The sequence below is a fragment of the Schistocerca americana genome, chromosome 11 (assembly GCF_021461395.2).
Source record: "Schistocerca americana isolate TAMUIC-IGC-003095 chromosome 11, iqSchAmer2.1, whole genome shotgun sequence".
In the NCBI taxonomy this organism is placed as follows: Eukaryota; Metazoa; Arthropoda; class Insecta; order Orthoptera; family Acrididae; genus Schistocerca; species Schistocerca americana.
In genome coordinates, this window is record NC_060129.1 from 116371709 (window position 1) to 116395367 (window position 23659).

General features: G+C 38.0%; 1 protein-coding gene and 1 non-coding gene across 4 annotated transcripts in view; both read right to left on the reverse strand.

The window, feature by feature from the left end:
• Positions 1 to 23659, reverse strand: part of LOC124553680 (histone acetyltransferase KAT2A) — a 327182-nt gene that overhangs the window by 297538 nt on the left and 5985 nt on the right. For 2 of the 3 annotated variants that reach the window (XM_047127565.1, XM_047127566.1), the window contains exon 2: positions 2868 to 3043. The exons of the other annotated variant lie outside the window; for it this stretch is intronic. The gene's annotated coding sequence lies outside the window, so the exon portion shown is untranslated. The remainder of the gene's footprint in view (positions 1 to 2867; positions 3044 to 23659) is intronic. 3 annotated transcript variants of the gene reach the window in all.
• Trnav-aac lies at positions 2058 to 2130 on the reverse strand. Its single transcript has one exon. It is a non-coding gene; the product is annotated as a tRNA-Val (tRNA).

Below are 23659 nucleotides of genomic sequence, written 5' to 3' on the forward strand. Positions count from 1 at the left end.
CAACTGTATTGTTCCAGAAAATTATGCCCCAGGACAGTATTCAGTGAAAGTATTCCATCAATCCTCTTTACAAGTTGTAACACGGCAGACTAAGAAACAAGAAGTTATCGATGCTGGGACTAATGACCATCCAGAGTCACAGGTGGAACGTGGAACACATACTTTGTACATAACTGCTAACGTGATCATTTTTGATTGCACTTTAATACGAGTTTGTAATTGCCTTCACCTTGTTTACGGCTTTCAAATTATCCCTATTTTACATAAACACTTTTAATTTAGTTACACAGAAATTTCCAAAGTTTTGGTTTGGCACTAAGCCCTGAAATCACATTCCCAAATTTGCTTACACTGGAACTGTTAAATGTATAATGTTCATTACAAATTCAAGATTCAGACCTAATGTTAATATTAAGAATTATCTAATAATTAAAAAGTAAATGAATACCTTACTTAAACTATTTGTTAACAAAATGTAACCAATGAAATTTTGCACAAAGACATATATAACTACATTTCCAATTATACAAAGAGAATTTTCATTTTTCGTACAATATTTTTCAGTAGTTGGCTTTATGTAAAATCATAAGTTTTAATTGCAGGATTAATTGTATTTAAGCACCAATAAAGCTTTACAACATGTCAATTACTGTAATATGTATTTCAGAATAAAATTCAGTCGTCAGTTACACAATTATTTTTATTTCATGTTACTGGGCTCAACAGATTAATCTGCCATCTTCAGTGTGTAATATTGGTTTAGCATATGTCAATGTCTTCTATGCAGAAGCATAATGAAATTACAACTCCAAAAATATACATACTGTATGTGAAATTGTGAACAGAGATCGGTAATTTACAGTAAATGTGATTCATTTATTGTAAATTATCAATCTGTGTGTGCAATTATTACATACAATACAAACATTATTGGACTTGAGGTGGTGTTATGCTTCCGTGTTGAATAAACTGACATCTGCTGAACCAATATTATGCACTGAAGATGGCAGATTAATCTGTTGAAGCCAGGAAAATTACTACAGACTTTTATTCTGAAATATATGCCATGATCACTGTCACACACACACACACACACACACACACACACACACACACACACACACACACACACACACACACACACACAATAAATAAAATAAATAAAACAAGCAGGGTGATTCAGCTAGTTTTACACAACCTTCAACACCACATGAGATTCTTATATTCCCTCACTTGCTATGCGCAAACAATTAGTCCTACAGAAAAAATGAACAAGACCTTTTTGTGGGAAATTTAATATAGTTAAATTTTGTACTGGATACTTTTTTGCTGGAGGCCATGGTTTTCAAGTTATGCACGAAAAATGCCTTCGAAGGTAACTTTTGTACTTTTTTTATTATATAATTCGAAAACTATGGCCTTCAGCAAAAACATATCCCAACACAAAATTCAACTACATTACGTTCTCTACTAAAAGGTCTTGTTCATTTTTTGCATGCCAGACAATGGAAACTCCAATAAGGAATATCAACAATGTAGGAAAAGACAGATTGCTATTGACCGTAAAGAAGACACGTCAAGTTGCCGACAGAAACACGTGAGTGTCTTAATTGTGCCTGTCTGCAACTTGACATGTCTTCTTTAAGTGATCAAGGGAGTCTATGTTGAGTGTTAAACCAGTCTGAAACCATGTACTAGTACTAGTCTGATGGTGCAAAGTTTTGTCATATTTTGCTCCACATGGAAAGAATACACAAAACGCAAAATGGAGATATTTATCAGGTTATTATGGTATGTTACAAAAGGAACAGCCAGGCAGAAATGAGTTATGCTTCCTGAAGATAAGTGTCCACTTAAAAACTGATTTAGTTGCATGTTAAAATTCAATGTTTTTGCCTCTTGATGATTTACATTGGCAATATGCTCCAAGCAAATCATCTGCCGTGTTTTCTAAGTTCACACTATGTTAATGACTTTTCATAAGCCAATGAACGGTAATGTGACAATGTCAACACAGTGAAAGAATGATTGAAGCAGAAGAAATGGATTAAAATTTGTGCTGTAGCCGGGACTCGAACCTGGGTCTTCTTGCTTGTTAGGCAGAAATGCTAACCATTACACTACCACAGCACTACAGTTAACATTGCTGCACGAACTACCCAAGTTGAGTTCCCTCCCCAACACAAACTTTCAATCCATATCTTCTGCTTGTTTTTCCTTACATTTTCACTACTGCCAGGGCTCTCCGGCATTGGAATAGCACCCCAGCATTGTAAATAATGGGAAAGTGCTGTATCATAGGTGATCTTATAGATCTTATAATTATATTTTTCCCTGAGACATTTACGTTTCTTCTTTATCTGTGATAATGATTGAAGCAGAAGAAATGGATTAAAATTTGTGCAGCAACCGGGAGTCGAACCTAGGTCTTCTTGCTTGCTAGGCAGATACACTGACCATTACACCACCACAGCACTATTGTTAACATTGCTGCACGAACCACTTAAGTTGAATGCCCTCCCAAACACAAACTTTCAGTTCATATCTTCTGCTTATTTTCCCTTCATTGTCACTACTGCCAGGGCTGTCCAGCATTGGAATAGCATCCCAGTTCGAGTCCCAGCCACATCACAAATTTTAATCCATTTCTTCTGCTTCAATCATTATTGTAGATGAAGAAGAGACTTAAATGTCTCAGGGAAAAATATAATTATAACAGTAAAAGAAGTTTATAATTGCTGAACTGGCAGAACTGAGCCTTTTGTTTACCTGATAATTCTGATTAACTGTCACAACCCAATGTGACTCAAAAAATTAAAACAGAAACAAAACAAAAAGAGGAGGAAAACAAATTCTCCCTCATATACCTGCACTACAGCTAACTGCTCGGAGAATCCACTGCAGCCCACTCTAGCACCTGGCACCCACACACTCACAATCACGAGAGCCGAGCTCCGCTCGATGCTCAACTGCTATCTGCTGCCATTACTGATGTCTTATCAGCACCTTTTATGCCACTCCTTTAATAGCACTGTCTCAGAACCTGTTTGTGTAACAAAAGAACTATAATCAAACGCAGCTCAGCAAACACTCCCATATGCGTGTTCTGCCATGGAAAACTACTCATAATGGGTGATTCGTTACTTCCGACATGTACTAGTTCACAGAAATAAAATTACAGTCATATCAAAATGTCCTTTATCAAATGCTACCAGTTGTAACAAAGCAGATGGATTTCCCCCCCCCCTCCCCCCCTCCCCCCCCAGGCAAAATTTTTATTTTTTTCCAAATATCTTCGAGATTATTACTTACGTGGTTAGTGCACAATACCCGAAATCTTGACTATTAACTCAGGGCTTAGTCAACCTTGTTAGCCGTTAAATTCTTTTGATTAACTGGTATTCACAAGTGTGATTAGTTTACCTAAAAATGGTGCTAATTACAAATACCAGTGATATAAAACTTCATTATCATTGTTCCTATGTAAACATATACATAAATCTAAATCTACAATTACATTAACATCCACACTCTGCAAACCACCGTGAGGTGCATGGCAGAGAGTACGTCCTACTGTACCAGTTGTGTGTAACATTGGCTCGATTTCAAATAGTGCAGCTCATGACATACGTTCATGGCCTGTAGAAAATAAACTAATGCTAAATCACAGTAGGACTCAGTTTTTACAGTTTCTAACACACAATTCAAGAAAACCTGACATTTTGATTTCACAGAATAGGCGTGTGATTAGTGAAATTGAACAGTTCAAATTTCTATGTGATCAGATAGATAGTAAACTGTTGTGGGAAGCCCACATTCAGGATTCGCTTAGGTTGTATGGTATTATATTTTGTGGTAACTCTTCCCATTCTAAAAGGATATTATTGGCTCCGAAACGGGCAGTTCAGGCAATAAGTGGTGTAAGTTCATGAACCTCTTGTCGACTCCTGTTCACGAGTCTGGGTATTTTGATATTGGCCTCTCAATATACAGGGTGGTCCATTGATCGTGAACAAGCCAAATATCTCACGAAATAAGCGTCAAACGAAAAAACTACAAAGAACGAAACTCATCTAGCTTGAAGGGGGAAACCAGATGGCGCTATGGTTTGCCCGCTAGATGGCACTGCCATAGGTCAAACAGATACCAACTGTGTTTTTTTAAAAACAGGAACCCCCATTTTTTATTACATATTCGTGTAGTACGTAAAGAAATATGAATGTTTTAGTTGGACCACTTTTTTCGCTTTGTAATAGATGCCACTGTAATAGTCACAAACATATGGCTCACAATTTTAGATGAACAGTTGGTAACAGGTAGGTTTTTTAAATTAAAATACAGAACATAGGTACGTTTGAACAACTTATTTCGGTTGTTCCAATATGATACACATACCTTTGTGAACTTATCATTTCTAAGAATGCATGATGTTACAGTGTGATTACCTGTAAATACCACATTAATGCAATAAATGCTCAAAATTATGTCTGTCAACCACAATGCATTTGGCAATATGTGTAACGACGTTCCTCTCAACAGCGAGTAGTTCGCCTTCCGTAATGTTCCCACATGCATTGACAATGCACTAACGCATGTTGTCAGGCATTGTCGGTGGATCACAATAGCAAATATCCATCAACTTTCCCCACAGAAAGAAATCTGGGGACGTCAGATCTGGCAAACATGCGGGCCATGGTACGGTGCTTCGACAACCAATCCATCTGTCAGGAAATATGATATTCAATGCCGCTTCAACCGCATGCAAGCTATGTGGCAGACATCCATCATGTTGGAAGTACATAGCCATTCTGACATGCAATGAAACATCTTGTAGTATCATTGGTAAAACATGACACAGGAAAGCAGCATACATTGCACCATTTAGATTGCCATTGATAAAATGGAGGCCAATTATCCTTCCTCCCATAATGCCGCATCATACATTAACCCGCCATGGCCGCTGATGTTCCACTTGTCACAGCCATCGTGGATTTTCCGTTGCCCAATAGTGCATATTACACCGGTTTGTGTTTCCACTGTTGGTGAATGACGCTTTGTCGCTAAATAGAATGCGTGCAAAAAATCTATCATCGTCCCGTAATTTCTCTTGTGACCAGTGGCAGAACTGTACAAGACATTCAAAGTCGTCGCCATGCATTTCATGGTGCATAGAAATACGGTACGGGTAATCGATGTTGATGCAGCATTCTCAACACTGACGTATTTAAGATTCCAGATTCTCGCGCAATTTGTCTGCTACTGATGTGCGGATTACTGCGACAGCAGCTGAAACACCTACTTGGGCATCATCATTTGTTGCAGGTCGTGGCTGACGTTTCACATGTGGCTGAACACTTCCTGTTTCCTTAAATAACGTAACTATCCGGCGAACGGTCCGGACACTTACATGATATCGTCCAGGATACCGAGCAGCATACATAGCACATGCCCATTGGGCATTTTGATCACAATAGCCATACGTCAACACGATATCGACCTTTTCACAGTTGGTAAACGGTCCATTTTAACACGGGTAATGTATCACGAAGCAAATACTGTCCGCACTGGCGGAATGTTACGTGATACCACGTACTTATACGTTTGTGACTATTACAGCGCCATCTATCACAAAGCGAAAAAAGTGCGCCAACTAAAACATTCATATTTCTTTACGAACTACAGGAATATGTAATAAAAATGGGGGTTCCTATTAGGAAAAAAAAAAAAAAAAAAAAAAAAAAAAAAAAAAAAAAAAAAAAAAAAAACACACACACACACAGTTGATATCCGTTTGACCTATGGCAGCGTCATCTAGTGGGTGAACCATAGCACCATCTGGTTTTCCCCTACAAGCTAGACGAGTTTTGTTCTTTGTTGTTTTTTCGTTTGATGCTTATTTTGTGAGATATTTGGCCCGGTCACTATCAATGGACCACCATGTATATATTCCTTACTGGATTTCTTGTTAACAATATTAGCTTAGTCCCAAGAATAAGTAGCTTTCACTCGGCAGAAATCAAACCTACATTTGGATCGGACTTCCTTATCTCTTGTGCAGAGAGGTGTGCAGTATACTGCTGCATCCATTTTCAATAAGCTACCACTAGAATTCAAAAATCTTTGCAGCAATCCACACACTTTCAAATCGAAATTGCAGAGTTTCCTCGTGGGTCACACCCACTTTTCTGTAGAGGAGTTCCTTGAAAAATTAAACTGATTCTTGTTGTATTGTTGAGTGAGCTTACTTAATCTTATGGCTTGACTTTTCTTGGGTTCGTAAACATATTATTTTTATCTATTATTACTTTTATGTTGTAATTTCATGTACTGACACATTCCATAACCTTTGACCTCAATTTAGTCCTATGGAACTTGGCATGTATTTAAAAAAATAAATAAATTAGGACTTCTTCCTGTTCCATTGATGTATGAAGCAAGGGAAGAATGTTTGTTTGAACGCCTCTGTTCATGCAGTTATTATTCTAGTCTTATCCTCGCGATCCCTATGTGAGCGACGTGTAGGGGATAGTAGTATATCCCTAGAGGAATCATTTAAAGCCGGTTCTTGAAACTTTGTTAATCGACTTTCTTGGGAGTCTTCAAGAGTCTACCAGCTCAGTTCCTTCAGCATCTCTGTGATACTCTCCCACAGATTCGACAAATCTGTGACCATCCATGCTGGTCTTCTCTGTACGTGTTCAATATCACATTCCTATATGATACGGATCCCGCACACTTGAGCAATATTCTAGAACTGGTTGAGCGAGTGATTTGTAAGCAATCTCTTGTGTGGACTGATTGCACTTTCCCAGTATGTGACCATTCCATTTCATATCCCTACCAGTATGTGATCATTCCATTTCATATCCCTACAAAGTGTTACACACAGGTATTTGTATGAGTAGCCCATTCCAACGGTGACTCATTGATATTATAGTTGTGGGATACTTGTTGTTGTTGTTGTTGTTGTTGTTGTGGTCTTCAGTCCTGAGACTGGTTTGATGCAGCTCTCCATGCTACTCTATCCTGTGCAAGCTTCTTCATCTCCCAGTACCTACTGCAGCCTACATCCTTCTGAATCTGCTTAGTGTATTCATCTCTTGGTCTCCCTCTACGATTTTTACCCTCCATGCTGCCCTCCAGTGCTAAATTGGTGATCCCTTGAGGCCTCAGAACATGTCCTACCAACCGATCCCTTCTTCTAGTCAAGTTGTGCCACAAACTCCTCTTCTCCCCAATTCTATTCAATACCTCCTCATTAGTTATGTGATCTACCCATCTATTCTTCAGCATCCTTCTGTAGCACCACATTTCAAAAGCTTCTATTCTCTTCTTGTCTAAACTATTTATCGTCCATGTTTCACTTCCATACATGGCTACACTCCATACAAATACTTTCAGAAACGACTTCCTGACACTTAAATCAATACTCGATGTTAACAAATTTCTCTTCTTCAGAAACACTTTCCGTGCCATTGCCAGTCTACATTTTATATCCTCTCTACTTCGACCATCATCAGTTATTTTGCTCCCCAAACAGCAAAACTTCTTTACTACTTTAAGTGTCTCATTTCCTAATCTAATTCCCTCAGCATCATTCGATTTAATTCAACTACATTCCATTATCCTCGCTTTGCTTTTGTTGATGTTCATCTTATACCCTCCTTTCAAGACACTGTCCATTCCGTTCACCTGCTCTCCCAAGTCCTTTGCTGTCTCTGACAGAATTACAATGTCATTGGTGAACCTCAAAGTTTTTATTTCTTCTCCATGAATTTAAATACCCACTCCGAACTTTTCTTTCATTTTCTTTACTGTTTGCTCAATATACAGATTGAATAGCATCGGGGAGAGGCTACAATCCTGTCTCACTCCCTTCCCTACCATTGCTTCCCTTTCATGCCCCTCGACTCTTATAACTGCCATCTGGTTTCTGTACAAATCGTAAATAGCCTTTCGCTCCCTGTATTTTACCCCTGCCACCTTCAGAATTTGAAAGAGAGTATTCCAGTCAAAAGCTTTCTCTAAGTCTACAAGTAGGATACTACGTTTTTGTTTTGTGAAGTGCAAAATTTTACATTTCTGAACATTTACAGCACGTTGCCACTCTGCACCATGCTGAAATCTTATCAATATCTGACTGAATATTTATGCAGCTTCTCTGAGATAGTATTTCATTACAGAGAACTGTATCATCTGCAAAAAGCCTGATTTTACTATTAATATATTCTGCAAGATCATCAATATACAGCATGCACAGCAAGGGTCCCAGTACCCTTCCCTGGGGCACACCCAAAGTTACTTCTAAATCTGACGATGACTCTCCATCCGAGATAACATGCTGTGTCCTGCCTACCAAGAAGTCCTCAATCCAGTCACAAACTTCACTTGATACAACATATGATCATAATTTTGACAATAAGCATTGGTGCAGTACCGAGTCAAATGCTCTTCGGGAACCAAATAATGGAAGAATCTGTACAGCTAGTGCTGGAAATATATTAGCAACTTTTGCAATCAATTTAGTTCCAGAATAATTAGCATTACTACCAAAAATGTTTTTACTGAGGTAGGATCACAGATTTTGGCAAAACAGCAATAGCAATTATTGTTGTATCTCTCTACTAATCAGTTAATCAGGAACATAGATATTTAATTGTAACTTGTAAAACAGCAGTGGACATCATCATCTGAGAGTAGTGTTAATAATTGTAAACTTAAAAGGGACATTTGAAGAGGCATTTCAGTCAGTCTGGGGAAGGTGATAAAACGATTAATATTTGCATCCAAAAACATACTGCAGATGAGCTGGGACAAATTACAGCTCACGTAGTGTGCAGAGCGTTATACAAGTTTCGCATCTGGAAGATCATTCTGTAATTCAGTGAGTGTTTTTAATCATTTATTGTGAAGTGCCAATTAATCTCAAAAACTCTGTTCATTTTCAATAATGGTTACTGTGACAATAAGATCAGACTGTAACCAGTGTTATTTCCAAATGATATTTACTGTCCACAGCGTGTTCATTTTTATATGACTATATACCTGAAGGGACAGTGATTTAAGAACATTAATCAGTAACAGTGTTAATTTAATGTCGGCCACATGTAAACTTCTGTCACTTCAATATTAGGTTACTGCGCTAGAGCGATCACGTTGTAGAACATATACTGAGTGTAGTATGTGGCTAGCTGTTCATCTGTGCATAAATTATAATAGATGACATTCAATCTGGCCATAAAATGTAGGTTATTTAATATCAAGGTGCAATTAGTGTGTTCTGGACTGTAAATCTGGTGTGGACACCATTTAAAATAGTCTACTTTCCGACAACCAGTTTTCACACAGATTTGACGAAGACGCAGCTACCAGAAATGCACTTGAAAAATTCTACTTAATATTGTTGTTAAGGAAAGACTAATGGTTAAATATTTTATGGAATCAGCCTCAGTTGCGCAAATTTTCTGGTCTTTACCAGGTTTCGACTAAGTTAATCTAGCCTTCTTCAGAAACATAAAATTACTGTAACATGCCAGAGTAAGGCACAGTCAACATTAAAATTAAAACCTATAGTATCGTGGTACCATGTCGAATTAAAACTACTAAACTGAAGTCCAGCCCTGGCATCTCTTCACCAAGTGGTCGGTTGGCAGCGGCAACTACGTTGGCGCTCATAGTTTTAATTCGACATGGTACCACGGTACTATAGGTTTTAATTTTAATGTTGACTGTGCCTTACTCTGGCATGTTACAGTAATTTTATGTTTCTGAAGAAGGCTAGATTAATTTAGTCGAAACCTGGTAAAGACCAGAAAATTTGCGCAACTGAGGCTGATTCTTCAAAATATTAGTCTATCACAGTTGCTGAAGGGGCTGCAATATGTTAAAAATTCTAATGATTAAAATTAAACAACATTCACGAGAAGCCCAATTTGGATCTAGAAAGGGAAAAGGAACTACGGAAGCTCTAATGGCACTACAAATGATTTTAGAGAAAAATATATATTCTGGAAAGGAAAATATATGCCGGATTTGCTGACTTAGAAACTGCGTTTGATAGAGTGGACGAAAGGAAACTGTTTGTAAAAATCAATAAAATAGGAACAGATTGGAAAGAGAGAAAAGATGAGTCTCAGTCTATATAAAAAGCACAGTACAAAAACAGATATCCATGTGAAACAGAGCGAGCTGGAATCTCCCAGCTGCTCTTCTTGCACCTCCACTAATAATTAATTTTTTTACCCATATTCATTATTCCATTTTGATTGCTGCCTACATGGTGCACATATAACACATGCATAAATATTTCATAACATTATGTAGGATGAGGTACAGTTGGATTTATTGTTCAGAGTCTTATTTGTAATGTGCTGATTCTCACAGTGCAGGTAATTTACATAAAAACATTGTTAATTGAAAAAAAAAAAAAAAAAATGGCTAACTGAACTTCTTAATGCAACATACAAGAGAAAATTCCTAGTAACCCAGTTGGCTGCTCTGATCATACATCCATTAAAAAGAGTGAAATCCTGACTTTCCATTAAGGTATATTGAGTTATCTGAAACTAATTAAATACAAGATAATTAATGTTACATTCTGGGACCAGTTAAATTTTCCATTGTAGATTTGCCTTTGTGGTTATTAAATTCCATCCTTTGCCATTATACAGGGTGATTCAAAAAGAATACCACAACTTTAAAAATGTGTATTTAATGAAAGAAACATAATAAAACCTTCTGTTATACATCATTACAAAGAGTATTTAAAAAGGTTTTTTTTCACTCAAAAACAAGTTCAGAGATGTTCAATATGGCCCCCTCCGGACACACAAGCAATATCAACCTGATACTCCAACTCGTTCCACACTCTCTGTAGCATATCAGGCGTAACAGTTTGCATAGCTGCTGTTATTTCTCATTTCAAATCATCAATGGTGGCTGGGAGAGGTGGCCGAAACACCATATCCTTAACATACCCCCATAAGAAAAAAATCGCAGGGGGTAAGATCAGGGCTTCTTGGAGGCCAGTGATGAAGTGCTCTGTCACGGGCTGCCTGGCGGCCGATCCATCGCCTCGGGTAGTTGACGTTCAGACGATAAGGTTTCATAACTAACCTTTTTCATAGGACTCTCCATACAGTTGATTGTGGAATTTGCAGCTCTCTGCTAGCTCTGCGAGTCGATTTTCCTGGGCTGCGAACAAATGCTTGCTGGATGCGTGCTACATTTTCATCACTCGTTCTCGGCCATCCAGAACTTTTCCCTTTGCACAAACACCCATTCTCTGTAAACTGTTTATACCAACGTTTAATACACCACCTATCAGGAGGTTTAACACCATACCTCGTTCGAAATGCACGCTGAACAACTGTCGTCGATTCACTTCTGCCGTACTCAATAACACAAAAAGCTTTCTGTTGAGCGGTCGCCATCTTAGCATCAACTGACGCTGACGCCTAGTCAACAGCGCCTCAAGCGAACAAATGTACAACTAAATGAAACTTTATAGCTCCCTTAATTCGCCGACAGATAGTGCTTAGCTCTGCCTTTTGTCGTTGCAGAGTTTTAAATTCCTAAAGTTGTGGTATTCTTTTTGAATCACCCTGTACTTTGACAAGATTTTTATACGCAAAATGACACACCTCACTTATTAATTGAGTCATTAATTAGGATTTTCGAAAAGTTTACCATAATTCTTAGTACGGCACGTGTACTCATAAATGGGGTATTCCCAACATGGACGCAAAAAATGGTTTCATAAGCTTTTGTAATCTGTTAACCCACAACATATTTCATAAGTCAAATTACTGTTATTTACAGTCCATCCTAACTAGCAAAATATAACCTAGGCATTTTTCAAATGATTATATAGCTTCCGAAATTGCAATACACTACCGCTCAATAAATTTCAATACACCCTCGTATTCCAGATTTACAACACAAATCAAATGTTATTTCTCACAAAATATAATTATATTAACTTCCACGTATGTAATACAATCACAATCATTATATTTTATTTTCGTCAAAGTATCCTCCTTTAGATTTAATGACTGCCTCACAAACTCGAGGCAAGTGGTCAATCAGATTTTGTAGGTATCGTGAACCTATATGATTCCACACATCCTTAACAATATTCCAGAGACGTCCCTTACTGGATATATTAACTTCCCTGATACATCTGTCCATTTCCTCCCAGACTATTTCAATGGGATTACAATTGGAGCTTTCAGACGACCATACCACAGCATATCAGTCAGTACTTTCTGTTTTTCCTTTGATGCAATGTAGTTCGCACAGTATGTCGACCAATGTTTTGGGTCATTATCCTGTTGTAAGGTGAACCCTTTCTCTATTAAGTGCAATCCATTTCATATTACATGATACTGAAGTATGCAGTGGTATTGCTTCTCATCCATAGATCCTTCTATTTTCACAATGTCGCCAACTCTATCTCCGACGAAACATCCCTAAACCATAATAGAACCTCCATTGTATTTAAGTGTACGCAGAACACATTGCTGGGCTACCCTTTCCCCTACAAATCAGCGAACATTCTGAGACATCAAGGGATTACCAATTTAGTACCAGACAGAAATGTGGGGTTGCACTCTCGGTTCAAAAGGGAATGCACAAATGGTGACAAGAGAAAGTTAGTAGAGATTTGTACGTCTGTGAACATAGTTTAGCAAAAGTTCTGGCAGAGAACCCAAGAAAATTCTGCTCTTACATAAAAACGATAAGTGGGTCTCAGGCTTACATTTAGTCCCTTGTTGACCTGTCTGGTGTGGCAATTGACGACAGCAAAGTGAAAGCTGAAGTTTTAAATTTCACATTCAAGAAATCGTTCACACAGGAGAATCAGACAAACATACTGTCATTTCACCATCGGACAGATTCCCTTATGGACGACATAGTGATAAGCATAGCTGGTGTAGAGAAGCAACCGAAAGATTTTAAAGGCAAATAAATCACCAGGTCTTGATGGAACCCCAGTTTGATTTTACAGAGAGTACAGTACGGCAGCGGCCCCTAACCTAGCCTGCATTTATTGAGAACCTCTCGCCCAGCACAAAGTTCCGAGCGAATGGAAAAAAGCGCAGGTGACTCCAGTATATGAGAAGGGTAAAGGGACAGGCCTGCAAAATTACAGACCAATATTCCTAACTTCTGTTTGCTGCAGATTTCTTGAATATATTCTCAGTTCGAGTACAATAAACTTTCTTGAGACTGAGAAGCTTATGTGCACAAATCAGCATGGTTTCGGGAAGCATCGCTTGTGTCTAACTCGGCTTGCCCTTTTCTCACAGGATATACTGATAACTGTGGATGAAGGGCAACAGGTAGATTCCAAATTTCTTGATTTCTGAAAAGCATTTAAGAGCATATGGAGTAAGTTCACAGATATGTGAGTGGCTTGAAGATTCCTTAAATAATAGAACCCAGTATGTTCATCAGAGACAAGGGTATTGTCAGGAGCACCCCAGGGAAATGTAATATGGCGCCTGTTGTTCTCTATATACCGGGTGATCAAAAAGTCAGTATAAATTTGAAAACTGAATAAATCATGGAATAATGTAGATAGAGAGGTACAAAATGACACACATACTTGGAATGACATGGGGTTTTATTAGTATCAAAAAAATACAAAAGTTCAAAAAATGTCCGACAGATGGCGCTCAAACTGATCAGAGTAGCAATAATTAGCATAACAAAGTAAGACAAAGCAAAGATGATGATGTTTACAGGAAATGCTCAATATGTCCCCCATCATTCCTCAACAATAGCTGTAGTCGAGGAATAATGTTGTTAACAGCACCGTAAAGCATGTCCGGAGTTATGGCGAGGCATTGTCGTTGGATGTTGTCCTTCAGCATCCCTAGAGATGTCGATCGATCACGATACACTTGCGACTTCAGGTAACCCCAAAGCCAATAATCGCACGGACTGACGTCTGGGGACCTGGGAGGCCAAGCATGACGAAAGTGGCGGCTGAGCACATGATCGTCACCAAACGACGCGCGCAAGAGATCTTTCACATGTCTAGCAATATGGGGTGGTTCTAATAAAATCCCATGTCATTCCAAGCATGTGTGTCAATTTTTACCTCTCTATCTACATTATTCCGTGGTTTATTAAGTTTTCAAATTTATAGTGACTTTTTGATCACCCAGTACATACATGATTTGACGGACAGCGTGGGCAGCAATCTGCAGTTCTTTGCTGATGATGCTGTGGTGCACAGTAAGGTGTTGAAGTTGAGTGGCAATAGGAAGATATAAGATGACTTAGACAATATTTCTAGTTGGTGTGATGAAAGGCAGCTAGCCACAAATGTGGAAAAATGTATGTTAATGCAGATGAGTAGGGAGATCAAACCTGTAATATTCAGAAAAAGTCAAGTTGTTTAAATATCTGGGCGTAATGATGCAAAATGATACAAGATGGAACGAGCACGTGAGAACTGTGGGAGGGAGGGTGAATGGTTGCTTCGGTTTATTGGGAGAATTTTAGGAAACAGTTATTTCAGGCGGGCTGCTGTCTTTGTTACCCATAGGTTCGAACAACACATAAGTGTTACAGAGATGCTTCAGAAACTCAAATGGGAATCCTTGGATGGAAGACTACCACTTTTCGAGAAACACTATTGAGAAAATTTAGAGAACCAGTATTAGAAGCTGACTGGAGAACACTCCTACTGCCGCCAACATACATTGCACGTAAGGACCACGAAGATAAGATACAACAAATTACAGCTCATATGGAGGCATGTTTGTGAGCAGAACAGGAAAGGAAATCAATAGTGGTACATGGTAGCCTCCACCACGCACCGTATGGTGGTTTGCAGAGTATCTATATAGATGTAGATGTAAAAATTGTAGAGGGTGGCCAAGAGAAGAATACAGTGAGCAAATTCAGAAGGATGTAGGTTGCAGTAGCTATTCAGAGATGAAGAGGCCTGCATAGGATAGAGCAGCCTGCAGACCTTCATCAAACCAGTCTTTGAACTGGAGACGACAACAACAACAACAACAACAACACGAAAAATGTTTGTATGTACCTGACTAACATATTTGTGTCAATTATCAGATGTACTCTTACAAAGCAGTGACTATGTTAATTCTTTTGAATTCATGGATGTTGTTTAATTTAGACTTATCAGGTTTAATGCACTTGATTTTAATCATCAAAATAAAATGCATTACTATCTCAAAAACTCAAGTGTGTGTACTGTTTGCATAATCTACAGCTGCTGTGTTCTGGTAATGCTGTGTCCAGAAAGGACTGTGTCTTCATGTAGTGATTATGTTGTTAGTGCCCTGCCACTATGTATAGTGAAGAGGAGAGGTGGAGGTACCTACCTCCACAAAAACATGTGGTGTGAAACTGGATCTGGTAACAGAAATGTTTATGGTAATCATAAACGTGGAAAAAATTCATGTTACTTTGAAATCTGCATTGTGTAAATCATTTGCACAGTTCCTAGAAGGCAATTAACAGATATTCTCCAAGATTATAATCATCAAGATTTCAGCTACAGAATATAGTGTATTGCATAAGGATAAATATAACCATAGCATTCATTAAGTCTGACATTTGAATAAAATGTAAATAAATAAATAAAATGATGGCTTAATGAACAATATAGGTGGGCACCATCACAAATCTCCTTAAGAAAGAGACTATGTGAAGAAGTAATGTCCAACAAGGCGGTCGTCTCCCTCATTATTCAGTTAATTTATTTATAGAAAATTAAACACAAACATTGAAAAGCAGCACCAGAGGGATCAAAATTAATGGGTTGCAGATACACTGTATTTGATTCGTTGATGATGAAGCAGTCTGCACAGATTCCGAAAAGAACATGTGAAAATTTTTAACTGGTGCACTGGGTAACCAAAAACTGAAAATAAATGCCAAAAGATGATGGTGATAGATAAATTGGACAAATAAGGGCAAACATTAAGACAGGCAATAAAACACTAATGCAAGTAAATAAATTTTGCTAAGTATAACAACAGATGACAACCAATAATGGACATTAACAGAAGAAGTGCAATGACTGAACAATCAGAAATAAGAGTAATCTATTAACAAGCAACCACCTTAATACTGAAACAAGAATGACATCAATTAAAACATTTATTTGAAGTATTTGAAGTTAGAATTTTGAAGGGTAGGCTCTGGGTAAGCAAGAAAATAAAAAATAAAAAGCAATAACAGAAGTATAGTTCTTGAAAAACACCATAAAATATCCTGGACTGAAAGGAAATCTAATGAACAAACACTAAAAGAAATTAAATAGAAAAGGACATTGATTAGCATGATACAGAGGAGGAAATTAAACTAAGCCTTTTGGATCCATTGTTGGACTATGTCTGACATTACAATTTCTCGCTACAGCTCTGATGTCAGATGTCTGACATATTTCCATTATTGCGCTCTCCGTCCAATCCATTGTAATTCAATAGGCACACCATTTTTTGTAGGATAGTGGCCAGTAGTAAATGTGTAAGTGTAGAAGATATTGCCAGGTGGCTTCTCAAAGACACTGAAGACAATGGGGAATTTAGTGATGAAAGCGACTCGGAATAAATTTCCACCATGTGGAGAGATATCTACATATATGTCGATACTCTGCAAATCACCATGAGGTGCATGGTAGACAGTACACCCATACATTGGTAGAAGTTCTAGTGAATCAGAATCTATGGATGGAGTGGAAAGTGATGAAGAAAGACAACCTGTAGCAAATACCTGGAAGGTTTATTGCGCTGGCAATGGAGATATGAAGTTTCCTTTTTCTGTTACACAACAGGGTGTCACCATTCCTCAAGGAGTTCAACCAAAATCTGAACACGAATATTCCCAACTCTCCTTCACTGACAATCCTGTTACTGAAACTGTGAATGCTACAAATATGTATCCTAAGGAAAAGGTACAGAAAGTCACTCCACTTACAAAACATTCACGTGGCACTTGTAGAGGGATGTTTCATTAGCACTGAAGATTTTTCTTGGTGTAATATTGAACATGACCTTGAATTTGAAGGCAGAATTAGTTGATTATTTTATGGAAGACTGGCTAGCACAAACTCCACTTTTCAAGAATGTCTCCTCTCATATCTCTCTCTCTCTGTCTCTCTCTCTCTCTCTCTCTCTCTCTCTCTCAATATTTTGGGTGCTCTGTTTAGTTACACTCACCACAGATCAGGTAGTCAACATATGAGAGGGAGCAAAGTGAAGAAAGTTTGTGAGTATACTGACGGTAAATGCAAATAACTTTAAGCACAAAAAAGAAACGTGGCTTCAGATGACAGCAAAGTAAGATTAGAATTTTAAGTTAAAGAGTTTTCTGACTGCTCGATTCAGACAATGGTTATGTTTTTCTCACATCCCGTATTGTACAAAGACAACTACAGTCAATCTAATTTGTCCTGGTTTACCTTTCGCAACCCAAATAGTGGTTCGTTTGGCACAGCATTTGCTAGCCTGTGCAGGTGATTCAGGCTATCACATGTTTACTGACAGATTCCACACACGACCACAATTTGCTCAGGAACTGCACAAAATGCAATTTCATGTAACAAGTGCAGTTATGCATTCTAGGAAAGATTTTCATGCGTTCTGAAGAAGACAAAACTTACTGAATATGAGTTAGGCTGCTTTCAAAGTGAGATGAAAATTATATGTCTTTCATTCCGTGGCAAGAGACAATTAATTTGAGGAAGAAATTTCTGAGAATGTATGTTTGAAGCAGAGCATTTTTTGGTAGTGAGACACTGAGTGTGGAAAAACTGGAAAAGAAAAGAATCGAAGCATCTGAGATGATGTGCTTCAGAAGAATGTTGAAAATTAGGTGGACTGATACTGTAAGGAATAAGTAGGTTGTCTGCAGAACCAGCGAAAAAGGAATACATGGAGAACACTGACAAGAAAGAGGGACAGGATAATTGTTCATCTGTTATGACATCAGAGAATGACTTCTACATTACTAGAGGGAGCTGTAGAAGGTAAAAACAGTAAAGAGGGAGACAGAGATTAGAGATTGTTTGCAAGTGGTATTCTGAGATGAAAAGATTGGTACAGGAGAGGGATTCATTGTGGCTTGCATCAAACCCATCAAAATACAGATGACTAAAAAAAAAATTGCTTCTCATTTAGTCTCTTCTCGGTGTCAGAAAAGGATGGTCTTCCTCTCTTCTTTAAATGTGTATTTCTCACCTAGCTGACTACCAGTCAGATTAAGATTTCTTCTATAGGAAAGATCACTCTGCAGTTGTTCTCCACATTCGTTTTTGGCTACTGAGTAAAGAATATAAACTGCTGAAAGCTAGGAGAAAAACTAAATCGTGAGAAAGTGAAATAAAGTTTTTGAGAAGTATGATAGCAGTAGCAAAAATGGAAAGATGAGAAACAAAAGTTGGTGCTGTTGTGGTGCCGTCGGTGACAAGAAACGTACTGAGGTATCAAGAAATCGTCAGATTAGTAACGGAGAAATACATGAGGTGTAAAACTGTACACTGAGAACAAGGCTTCAATTGAATGAGCAGGTTCACAGGGATGAAGCAAAGATGAAGATGCTTGCACAGGATAGAGTGGTGTGTAGAAATGCATCAAACTAGTCTCCAGGCAGAACAACATAGCAGCAATGAAATGTGTTATTAACAACCCATTCTAGTTGGCATCTAACAGAAAATATTGAAAGGTATTAAAAAATCTTCACTAGCTCGATGAAATCTATATTTAAATCAGAAAGGTGGCCAGTACGCTACATATCTAAATATAATACCCAATGAAAAATGGCAGACAGTAGAAATATTTTCAAAAAGATATTAAATACATGTCTCCCAGCCAACCTCTACACAACAGACATGTTCTTTAACAAAACTATGTTATCAATTTTAAACTTTATTTACAAAGAAACAGTAACAAAATAAAACAATCATCAAATACAAATAGAGAAATTGTCAATTCATTTAAACTAAATAACAGCCAAGTTCTCTACTCTAATTTTTGCGTTACAGACAATATCAGATTTTATAGACGAAAATGTCAAAACTTTACTTATTTTACTAGCTGTAGTGTCTTTGATTAGTAATCAAAATGTCCTCGGTCCCAGGCTCAAAACCCGCCACCATTCAAATTTTAATTAATAATTGGCATTGGCGGCCAAAAAATTCCGGCATAAGAAGTTGCCCTCATTCTGCGTACGACCTAGTCGGGGAGGGGCAGAGGAGCGGACAGAGGTTAGGGGCGCTATCTTGTTCTTTGGGTGGGTACTGCCCCTAAAGATGGAACAACCTGCTGTGATCAACGGCACGAGGATGCAGAAGGCAATGGAAACCACTGCATTAAAGACACATAACGTGTATCCCCAGAACATGTGGCCTGTAGCTGAAAAAGTGTCATGATGATCTCTCCATTGCCAAAGGATTCTGGAATATTTCTCCATTTGGAACTCCAGGAGGGGACTGCCAAGGGGGAGGTGACCTTTAGAAAAAGATTCATTCACAAATGTATTACGGAATTACATTCCGGGATAGCCTGCCATTGAGAAAAAAAGTTTGTTTTGCAAAGAAGCATGTAATAAGGATAATGTGGGGCATCCACTCTAGAATCTCTTGTGAGTACTCTGTTAACAGCTGGACATCCTGATAACATTTACTCCCTTGTGAAGTTTGTTATCAACAATTAGTTTGAGAACTGTTTGACTGCATCCAATACAGGTAAGATTCACAACAATAATATCCGCAAATACAGTATTAGAAGGCGAAATGGTTTACACTGTCCTTCAACCAGCCCCAGTTTTGCACATAACAAAAAGAGATATTCAGAAAAAAAGCTAACTCTTTGACTAGTTATTTAGTGACAGAAAGAATTTAGACTATATAATAAAATCAAACACAAGCTGAAATCATATCTCCATAACAGCTACTCCCACTCCATAGAAGGTTATCACACTCGACTTGCATTTGAAAGGATAGTGGTTCAAACAACGTACGGTCTTTGTGATTTAGGTTTTCCATGATCTCCTTAAATCGCTACAAGCATATGCTGGGATGGTTCCTTTGGAAGAGCGTGGGTGATTTCCTTCCCTGTCCTTCCTTAATCAAATAGAACCAACGATCTTGCTGTTTGGTCCCCTCCCCCAAATCCATAGAAGAATGTGTGTGTGTGTGTGTGTGTGTGTGTGTGTGTGTGTGTGTGAGTGAGTGAGAGAGAGAGAGAGAGAGAGAGAGAGAGAGAGAGAGAGAGGGGGGGGGGGGGGGGCGGGGGGAGGGGGGGGCAAATATGCTTGAAAACAGGCATACCACATGGCAGACTTGACAGAATATTAAAAGGAGAACTGAATAGCTGAGGAGAAGTTATAATTTTATGTATTATTGACATACTGTAACACCGCAAAATGGAATGCTTCAGGAAATGACTTTCTTGCAAAAATGTGTAAATAAAATGGTATGCTACTCTGGAGAAACCTAATTAAGATGTTGCTGTTTTAAATAGATTGGGCTCATTTTGGAAGAGTGGAAGTTATCCTCATTTAGGTTTTCCATAGTTTCCCCAAAATCACTTCAGACAAATGCTGGTATGGCTCCCACAATAAGACCTGTGCCATCCTTGTCAAACTAAACCTGTAAGTGTAAAAATACCTCTATACATGACCCCTCTTTTCTTTGTTCCAGATACACCAATCCCATGTCAAATAGCCTGATAAAAAGGATCCACGGATGAAAACCACACCCACAAAAACCACTGCTTCTACTAGTCCATCTAATATCTCTATGGGATTGACATATGGTCTAAAAGTATAACAATTATAAGTACTTGTATGAGAAAGGAATGTTAGTTGTTTAATGTTAGAAATATATATTACAGACTGTTCATGAGTGCTCTAAAAAAAACTGTTAATGTAAGGCAGAGATCATCTTACAATGGTAAAGAATCTGTCATTTCAATACAATGAAAATAAATACCTCAAAAATATACATACATACAAACCAACAAACCAAATATAACTATGCTTTTATGAGGATAGAACAGGTGGTTGGTTGTAGCATTGATGAAGAAACCACTTGCTTGAAATTATTAAGGAAAAACATCAAAAACCTAAATTAGCAGGCCAAACAGAGCAACGTCCATCCTCCTGAACATGAGATTAGAGTCTTTAACACTTGCGCTACCTCATTCATTTGGTCCTTGTACTTGGACACTTAGTACTGTTGTTGTTGTTGTTGTTGCTACTATTACATTAAACTGCTATGAAGCTTTCTGCTTCTGTGGCAATGAACATTTTTAGCTGTGTACACTTCTAGATTTGTGACAGTACACACCAGTACTCCATACCAGTCCCTGTGACAAAAGAAATCAGAACCACAGATTCTGGGATGTGATACAATAGAATGTATTTTTTACCAGAACAAATGTTGTATTTTCTCTTTCAAATTGCACTGGAGAGCATTAAAATAATGCTTTAAGAACTCTAACTGCCCTGAAGACCACAGTACTGGTAAATCATCTTTTTTTACAAATCAAGCACTGGATATATACAAAACAGAGTTTCATGTAATTCATCAGCACAATAAAATGTCCCACTTTCTGTCCCATTTCTATTACAAAGAACATCTGGCCACGGACTTGCTGTGGTGTAACACATTTATTTTATGAGTGTGCTCAAACCTCTGGCCTCTCCACATTCAATTTATCCCTAATACCTGCTAACATACTGCTACCTGCAACAGCACTATACATGTTACTTAATCTGTCAATTTTTCTCCAATTTCCAATGAGCAGTTGTGCAACTGGATTTGCAATTTCCTGTTAGAAAGGTCACAGTTCATAGTACCTGACGGAAAGCCATCGAATCAAACAGAAGTAATATCTGGTGTTCCCCAAGGAAGTGTTATACGCCCTCTGCTATTCCTCATCTACATAAACAATTTAGGAGACAATCTGAACAGCTTTCTCAGATTGTCTGCAGATGATCAAAAGAATTGGAAAAGTTATTTAGACAAGATATCTGTATGGTACAAAAAGTGGCAAAGGGCTCTAAATAATGAAAAGTGTTTTGTCATCCATTTGAATACTAAAAGGAATAAAATAAATTTTAGTTACATGACAAATAACACAAATCCAAAGGCTTTAAAATCAACTAAATACTTATGGATTACAATTATGGATAATTTAAACTGGAACAATCACATAGATAATGTTGTGGGAAAATTAAATCAGAGACTGTGATTTATTGGCAGAATGCTGAGAAAATGCAATGGGTATAATAAAGAGACTGCTTACACTATGCCTGTCCGCCCTCTTCTGGAGTATTGTTGTGCAGTGTGGGATCCACATCAGACAGGATTGATGATGCATATAGAAAAAGTTCAAAGGAGGGCAGTTTGTTTTGTGCAATTGCGAAATAGCGGACAGTGTGCCACAGATACAGTACATGAATTGAGTTGGCTATCAGTAAAACAAAATTTCAATTACCAACATTTTCCTCAGAGTTTTTCCCGAATATATACAGAGGAATGTAAGAGTACAGCTCAAATTCTGTGGAATACTCTGCTTTATATAACATCCTGCCCATTCCTATATGCTACTGTGTAATTACCCTCCACATTGCGGCAACATTTATTGAACGCTATTTTCTCATTGGTTCTGTCATCTTGCCTAATCATCAGAACAATGATTTGTTATGTGCACTTCCCGTCAAACACTGCGCAGTCACACAACTGCAGCATGCAGCAGAAAAGCCGCCGTCACCATAAGTGCATTTTTACACAAAGTTATCATACTTGGAAGGGGACCCTGTTTGCCTTGCAAACTACCCCTCTGATGGGAAGACCCCCCCGTGCCATTAGCAATCAAAAGACACTCTCAAACACTTCAAATTAGTTGACACGGATAGTATCTACTAAAGTGCTGTCTTTGATTTTCTGGAGCCTAGACTGACCAACTGGCTCTAGCTTCCAGTGATGCTGATTACAGAATAATTAAACTACAACCCACAGTTAAAAAAAAAAAAAAAAAAAAAAAAAAGATTTGCTACAAGTATACATTGGTTTTACTGAACCTACTGATTCCACACGACATACCACATGACGTCATATGTGTGGAAACAGGAACAGAGCAGAACACTGGCAATAGCCTTTTCATTGGCTATACCTATTATTTTTTGGGATATAGGTTGTGGTGACAGATCAATCTGTAGCATAATCAAGGGATAGAATAGGTTGAAATGTGACTATCTGGATGTTAGTGGGGAAGCCATTGAATGTGAATATGAAATCACAGCAGTGATGACATACTGATCTGTAGCGTAGCCTGAGGTCAAGGTTTCGTTGAGAGTTGGCGAAGCATTATTGAAGATTTCACATAATCTTACACACTCATTTTTACACATTTCACTTTGGACAAATGGCAAACAACATTAAAAGCAACACAATACCAAATAACAAGATAACATGAAACAGCAAGTGCATCAACATGTGCATTGCCAATGTGGATAGCAAACTACATTGCTGCCCTCCTTCCACTCTATACCAGTCATTCTCAACAACTACCCTGAATGAGGTAAATTATCAGTCATTACCCCACCCACTCTACAAAATTTAGCAAATAATGAAATTTTAGATTTGAGAAAAGAAAGGCCATATTTC